The 7370-nt window shown below is 37.5% G+C and overlaps 1 pseudogene; it reads right to left on the bottom strand.

Moving 5' to 3' along the window:
* Positions 1 to 5965: 5965 nt before the first annotated feature.
* Positions 5966 to 6499, bottom strand: LOC143586545 (putative mitochondrial protein AtMg00860 pseudogene; annotated as a pseudogene).
* Positions 6500 to 7370: the final 871 nt, after the last annotated feature.

Below are 7370 nucleotides of genomic sequence, written 5' to 3'. Positions count from 1 at the left end.
TATGTTTACATCACTGATCATGAGGTATGTTACGAACTCAGTTAAAAACCATATCAAATCATCACGGATCTGGCATGAACTCTAAAATAAGGGATGAACATGTTAGCAAACCCGTGAAACCCGTCACCCGTTCCCCATTCACGCAGAACCGGTTTAAATAACCGGACCGGCCCATTTGTAATAGGTCCGGTTCCGGGTTTGAGAAATCATGCAACCCCGTTCCGGTTCCAAACCGGTTCCGATCTGGTCCGGTTCGGGTCGTACCCGTTGCACAATTGAAATTACCTTGTCTAACACTGTTTACTTCTTCAATTGAGTAAGATGTAGATCCAGAAATCGATCCGGTAATTGAAACATTCATTACCTAAAATTGAAACAATTAGAATTGAACTCTGATCTAGCAAATTTGTTACAACAACTGAAAATCTGAACTCCGATCATAAAATTTGAATCTATAACAATTGAAGTTTATAATCTATAACCTAATTCGCCTAAATCAAATAAGTTTTGAAGATTACTTATAGAAATTGAACGGCTATTGAAAAAATAGGAACCTGGATGCATTTGATATACAAACTCAATGTCTCTGAATTAGGAGGTAGGGGTTAGGGTTTTGATCGTGTTTATTGTAAGATGTAAAATTCCTTTTTTACCCTTTTAATTTAATTTAAAGTTAAGAAAAATTAGTGGCTAAAAATGGTTCTTAAAATTCTCAAATTTAAAATGATTCTCATATGATCCCAATCCTATGTGTGTGTGTAGGGGTGGGATCTAGAGAACTGATAAATAACTATTTTTAACTTTAAAAAAAAAATTGTGAATTTTTTTTTCTTTCCTCATTCTAATAAGATGAATTATTCCTAATAAAAACCCTTCGATGTATTGCATATGTGCAATATAACGAGTTTTTTTTATTATTTTATTATTTTAATATTTTTATATTTTTCTAGTGAAGAATAACAAATAAGAAGGCTAAAAGAAAAAAAGAATTTGAATATATTTTTTTAATTAAATTAAAAATATTTCTTTATTAGTTCTCTAATTCTTTCTCTAAAGAGTTATTGATAGAGACCCGTAGAGTGGATTAGGCTTCAAGAACAAGAAGAGAAGAAGAAACCGAAGTTGGAACAATTTTCTGATTATTATTTTCTCAATACCAATTTACAATATATAGGAAACGAGTGCATGAAAGTAGGAAACAAAACAATTCTAGAACAATAAGGAAAACAAATAAAAGATAGATTTAAAAGATAACTTTCCTTGCAAGCCAAGCCATCTTTTAACTTAATCAAGAAGTTTTTGAGGTGCCCGTTTAACTCGAACAGATTGTCGGCCCATCTTAATATTTTGACCCGTGTGATCCGTTGATCCGTCTCTTCACCAATTTGGGCCGACTGGCTTGTATCATTTCTCCCATACCCAAAAACGACCTCGTCCTCGAGGTCCGGTTGAAAGTCGGGATATTCCATTTCGAATGCGTCTCGGTCTTCCCAAGAAGCCTCTTAGATGTCCCTGTTATGCCATTTTACCAAAAAATCCATATGGCATTCATCATTCTTACGTTCTTACGCTTGTCAAGGATACTTTCAGGAAAATATAAACCCACGGAATTGTCGTCGGCCAAAACCGTAGGAGGTTCATCAGAACCCTCAGTGCCATAGCTTTCTTTTAAAAGGGAAACATGGAAGACTGGATGAATCTTAGATGTAGTTGGCAAAGCTAAACGATAAGCAACCTGGTCAATTCTTTCCACCACCTGATAAGGGCCAAAAAAGCGTTTAGACAACTTGTGATGAAGGCGTTTATCGATAGACGTCTGTCTGTACTTTTGTAACCGGAGATACACCCAATCACCCCGTTTGAATTTTTTATCCAAACGATGTTTGTTTGCTTGATTAGCCATATTTTGTGACGCCTTTTTTTAATGAAAACTTAAGTTTGGCAAGCACCTTGCGATGTTTGATTAAAGAGGAGTCAATGGAAGTTGTTCTAGCAGAACGACCATCATAATCATGAATGGCAGTAGCGTTGCGACCGTAAACCGCATAAAATGGAGTCATTTAAATTGAAGAATGGTAAGACGTATTATACCAACATTCGGCGAGATATAGAAAACGAGATCACGATATAGGATCTTGATGCACAAAAGCTCGTAAGTATGCTTCCAAACAGCGATTAACAACCTCTGTTTGTCCATCCGTCTGTGGGTGGTAAGCACTAGAATGACAAAGTTTTGTACCTAATTGCTTAAACAGTTGTTTCCAGAAGCGGCTCAAAAAAATAGGGTCGCGATCAGACACAATGGACTTTGGTAAACCATGCAATTTGTAAAACTCCCTTAGAATAAGGAGGCTAGTGAAGCCGCGGTGAATGAAGGAGGAAGGGCAATGAATCTGGCGAACTTGCTTAAGCGATAAACTATGACCCAAACAACCGATTTGCCCTGTGACAATGGTAATTGGGTGATAAAATCCATCGAAATGTCCTCCCATATATTCGAAGGTATCGAAAGCGGTTGTAATAAGCCATATGGACGGCGAGTCGGGACCTTGGTAGCTTGACAGGTGTGGCACTAGCAGACGAATGAGGTAACATCCGATTTAAGGCGTGGCCACGAGAAGTGCAGTATCATGCGTTTATAGGTGGCGTTTATACCTGAATGACCTCAGAGAGGTGACGAATGAAATTCCTCCAGGATCTTATGCTTGAGGGCTGGTAAGTCGGGAATCAAAAGCTTACCACGAATGTAAATAACGCCGTCACGAGCCAAGTGGTTAAGTAGGGAAGATTAGGGGTGTTCAGCGATCGGTTTAAAATCGCGAAACCGCCCAAGCCGGTCATCGGTTTGGCTTCGCGGTCGGTTTTTTTTTTTACAATCGGTCGGTCGGTGTGACATTTGTCAATTTCGGGTTATTTTATACTTGTATTCTTAATATAAACCCGACCCGTTTTGTATCCCGAACCTTTCGATATTATCAAAATGATGAATTTTATGTTACATATTTGTTTTATAGTTGTTGGATCTAAAAAAACACCTTTTTCAGTTCTAAAAATGCCCCGAAAACTCTCAAAACGAACTCTAGGGACTAAAACTACCAAAATGGAGACTTGAATGACCCATTTGTAGTTTGTGCTTTCTTGGGTCTATAACCAACCCATTTTCATGAAACACCCTTTATGAAAGACCCATTCAACTTACCCTATATATACACACCCATCTTCTTCATTTGTGCTTGCTCATTTCCTCATTTCTTTCTCAAATTCTTGAATTCTAAGGTTGTTCTTCATAAGCTAATCTTTCATTTTAACTAACTTCTCAATACTTAAAGCTTGAGGTTACAACATATATATAATATACACTCCTTGTTTACCTTCGGTCTTTCATTTCTCCGGTTCGGCCGGTTGAAATGTCGGGCTAGTAAGGCAAGGTTACATAGAGGACTTTGTAGTCCTTGTTTATATATTTACCAAATCTAACCATATAACTTGTTATACTTGCTTAACTTCTGCATATTTTAGTTTATTGTTCATATTTGTCAAGTTCCGTGGTATTGGGTATCTGGTGACTAGCCTCGGTTTCATCCCGAGTTGAGAACCGAACCAAAAACCGAACTTTAGTTTAAAAGCTTTATTGTTAACTTTTTGAATGTAAAACTTGAGTATTATTATTTATAAGTTATTTTACAAGTTCCATGGTAATTGGGTATGTGGTAACCATCCTCGGTCTTATTTCGAGTCAAGGACCGAACCAAAAACCGAACTAAACCGAGTTCACTCGCTTAAGACACAGAAGTGTGTTTTTAGCCACCAAAACTCATATTTTTCTTCAAGATTATATTTTAAATCAATTTTAGTTAATTTCTAAACATACTTGGCATGTCGGTAACCAACTTGATCTTATAACAAGTTCGGACCGATAAAGTCGTATACTCGCTTAACGAACGTTAAGGTTCTTCACAATAGAACTACATACTTGGTTAAGTCTATTTTGATTTTTATGGAGTTATCTCATAACATTTATTATTTTGGGAAGTTAACTTTGAGCTTGGTCAATTATCAAGTCTCGAACCGACAAACCCGAACACTCGTTTAAACCTCGTTTTGGTATTCTTATAACCAAGGGTTTTGCAATATTTCATTTTAACCCACATTATTAATTAACATAGGTTGAGTAAAAAAAAACTAATGAATAGAATACCGAGACCCGGTTTCGAGTAAACTTATTTTACAAAACTCGTTTCTTTAATTTCTCAAATATTTACATTTTAAATCCTAAACTTTATTTATTTACTTTATTTGTCATGTATTTTATTTTAAAGCCTTCCAAGACTACCTACTAGCACAAGACCCGTTTAATATAGGTCTTGCTCGTTAAACCGATCTCTCCGATTATTCACGACACTATCTTTCAAGTTACTTGTTAAAGTGAGTACTTTTTCATCCCCCGTTTTTCATCTTTCATTTTGGGGGTGACATTGCATACTTACTCCAATTCAAATTATTTATACTTGTGTCTTAAACCACAACACGTATTGTATATGTTTACTTAAATAAATGCTCGATTTGGTGTTATATGCTTACATGATTATGTGCAAATTCTTAAATGCTAAGGCGGGTAGCCTCATCAAAGTATGATCATACGTTAATTCCGAGTATATATGGTATCCCCATATAGAAAGGTGTCGTCAATGTATTCTTATTGACGATTTCATTATTGTCGTCAATGTATTCTTATTGACGGTTCGTCAATGTATTCTTACTGACGATTTTATTATTTAAATTGTTGCTATTATTTATTGTTTTCATATACTAGTTGTGGATTTCATACTATATACTTATTGTCCAAAACTATGAAAATTGCTCACCAACCTTTGTGTTAACAAACTCTATTTTATGCAATGTTACAGGTTTGATGTTAGCTTGATTGTATTACTTGAAGAAACTTATCATCTTGGCTTTAGGATATTAGAAAATGAAAGAACAAGTTATTTGTTTATCTATCTATTTGGCATTTTGTATGAACAATTGTTGTGTTATTTATGATGATATGGATTTAAATGAGTTGTTTAAATATTGTAACTTTATAGTGTCGTTGTGCAATGAGCAATCATGTCGCACCTCGACGTTTCCGCCTTCATTGGTCGGGATGTGACAGTCGGCTTCAAAATTTTCAAACCGTAATGAACGGTTTGGCTTGCGGTTTTATTGAAAACCGGCCGTAAAAAACCGGACCGGACCGTAGGATTTATTTATATATAAATTTTATTTTTTTATATTAGATTTATATAATTATTTATAATATATCATATGTTTTTAAAAATTGGGCTTGTTATCTTAGCCCACTATAAGAGCTAGTGTGTTATTTAGCCAAAGTTTACTAAAAGTATAGTATCCCGTCATGTTCTAGGCTTAAATTTTGGACAATATGATTAATTATGGGGAACCTGCATTTTGGTTATTTTATTTTTGGACAACTTGAAATCTGAACTTGTGAATTAGAGTTTAAGTTTTTGACAATGGCATATTAAAGCCTAAACCGTGAAACCGGCCGGAGCCAAACCGTTAGTAACGGTTCGGTTCGGTTTTTATTTTAAATGGTTTGGCTTCGGTTTTTGATTAGCAAAAACCGTACTAACGGTTTGGCTTATGGTTTGACCCAAAAACCGTCAAAACCGGACCGTGAACACCCCAAGGGAAGATGGTTCGGTGAGGACCTTAAGGATTAATGACTTCCCAGTATCATTGGTTGTATAATGCTGTCTTAGCTCGACCAACCAATCAGCGACAGGAACCGATAATGAAAGAAGAAGGGGTTCACCTACCCCGGCTTAAGGCATCGGCCATTTTATTCTCTTTTCCTGGCTTGAAGTGAAGCTCAAAATCAAATCCCAAAAGTTTGGTAATCCATTTCTGCTGATCAGGTGTATGAATGTGTTGCGTAAGCAGATGCCGCAAACTATTATGATCAGTAAAGATACGAAAGCGGCGACCCAATAAATATTGCCTCCATTTTCACGGTTATAAGTGGACTGTGAAATTGCAGACGAGGACACAACTTCTTACTAAAGAATGAAATTGGCCTGTCTCGTTGAGACAAGACGGCTCCGATGGCAGTGCCAGAGGCGTCGGTCGTTAGATCAAATGGTTGTGAAAAGTCCGGTAAGGCAAGGGTGGTGAGTGACACCATGGCAGTTTTCAGATTGTCGAACGCTATTTGTGCAGTTGGTGGCCAAAGGAACTTCGGTAGCTTGAGTATATCCGTTAGAGGAGAAGCGATTCGCGCATAGCGATTAACAAAACGATGATAATACCCCTTTAATCCTAAAAAAGCACGAAGTGCAGTCATGGATTTCGGTGGTGGCCATTTTGAGATGGCAGTGAGTTTTTCTGGTTCTGCTTGTACACCAACAGCCGATATGATGTGACCCAAAAAGGGTATTTTGAGGGCACCAAAGATACACTTAGATAGTTTTGCATGGTATTGATGGGAATGAAGCATGTCGAAGACATACCGTAAGTGCTGATAATGAAGCACCAAATTGATAGAGACTCGTAGAGTGGGTTAGGCTCCAAGAATAAGAAGAGAAGAAGAAACCGAAGTTGGAACAATTTTCTGATTATTATTTTCTCAATACCAAATTACAATATATAGGAAACGAGTGCATGAAAGTAGGAAACAAAACAATTCTAGAACAAGGAAAAAAATAAAAGATAGATTTAAAAGATAACTTTTCTTGCAAGCCAAGCTGAAGAAACACTAAGTGACCCCGGCAGATTACGGATAATCTTAGGGTCAAGTAGATGTTTCCCACGAGGGTTAGGTCCGGCAAAGATGGTTATTCTTCTGATGACCTGCAAAACAAACACCGTGAGCTCGTCACTGAGAAGGGGGGGTACCTCCTTGTGACCACCCTCCGGCGTGAGAATCAGACTAGATTGCTCTGAATATAAGTGTATATTAAGAGAAATAGCTAGAGCAGATAAGATATGTGATGGTATCAGATGATCATACCGTTCCAAGGTGTTGGAGTATTTATAGCCGAAGGTAGGTTTCAAAGCAGGTACAGCCAGCTGTATAATATTTCTTTTCTACCAACTGTGGGCTACGCACGTGCCATGCTGGTGGTTGGTGGGTAGGCAGCGGCTGATAGTGACATGGCCGGCTGTGTACTATTCCTTTTCCACCAACTGCAGGCTATGTACGTGCCACGATGAGGGTTGGTGAGTAGGCAGCGGCTGATAGTGACATTTTGTACTAGAGCGTGCTCCTCCTCGTACTGTTGTCAGTGAGCTGTCACCCTGTGATGGGCCGCTTTGGTTAGATCTTGTCTATTTTGTCCATATCTTGGCAGGTATAGTACAAAAGATCC

This window comes from Bidens hawaiensis, unplaced genomic scaffold (genome assembly GCF_021521415.1).
Source record: "Bidens hawaiensis isolate Kalapana, Puna unplaced genomic scaffold, B.hawaiensis_p1.1 tig00034691_1, whole genome shotgun sequence".
NCBI classification, from domain to species: domain Eukaryota; kingdom Viridiplantae; phylum Streptophyta; class Magnoliopsida; order Asterales; family Asteraceae; genus Bidens; species Bidens hawaiensis.
Note: the sequence above shows the minus strand (reverse complement) of the source record. Positions and strands in the feature narration are given on the sequence as shown.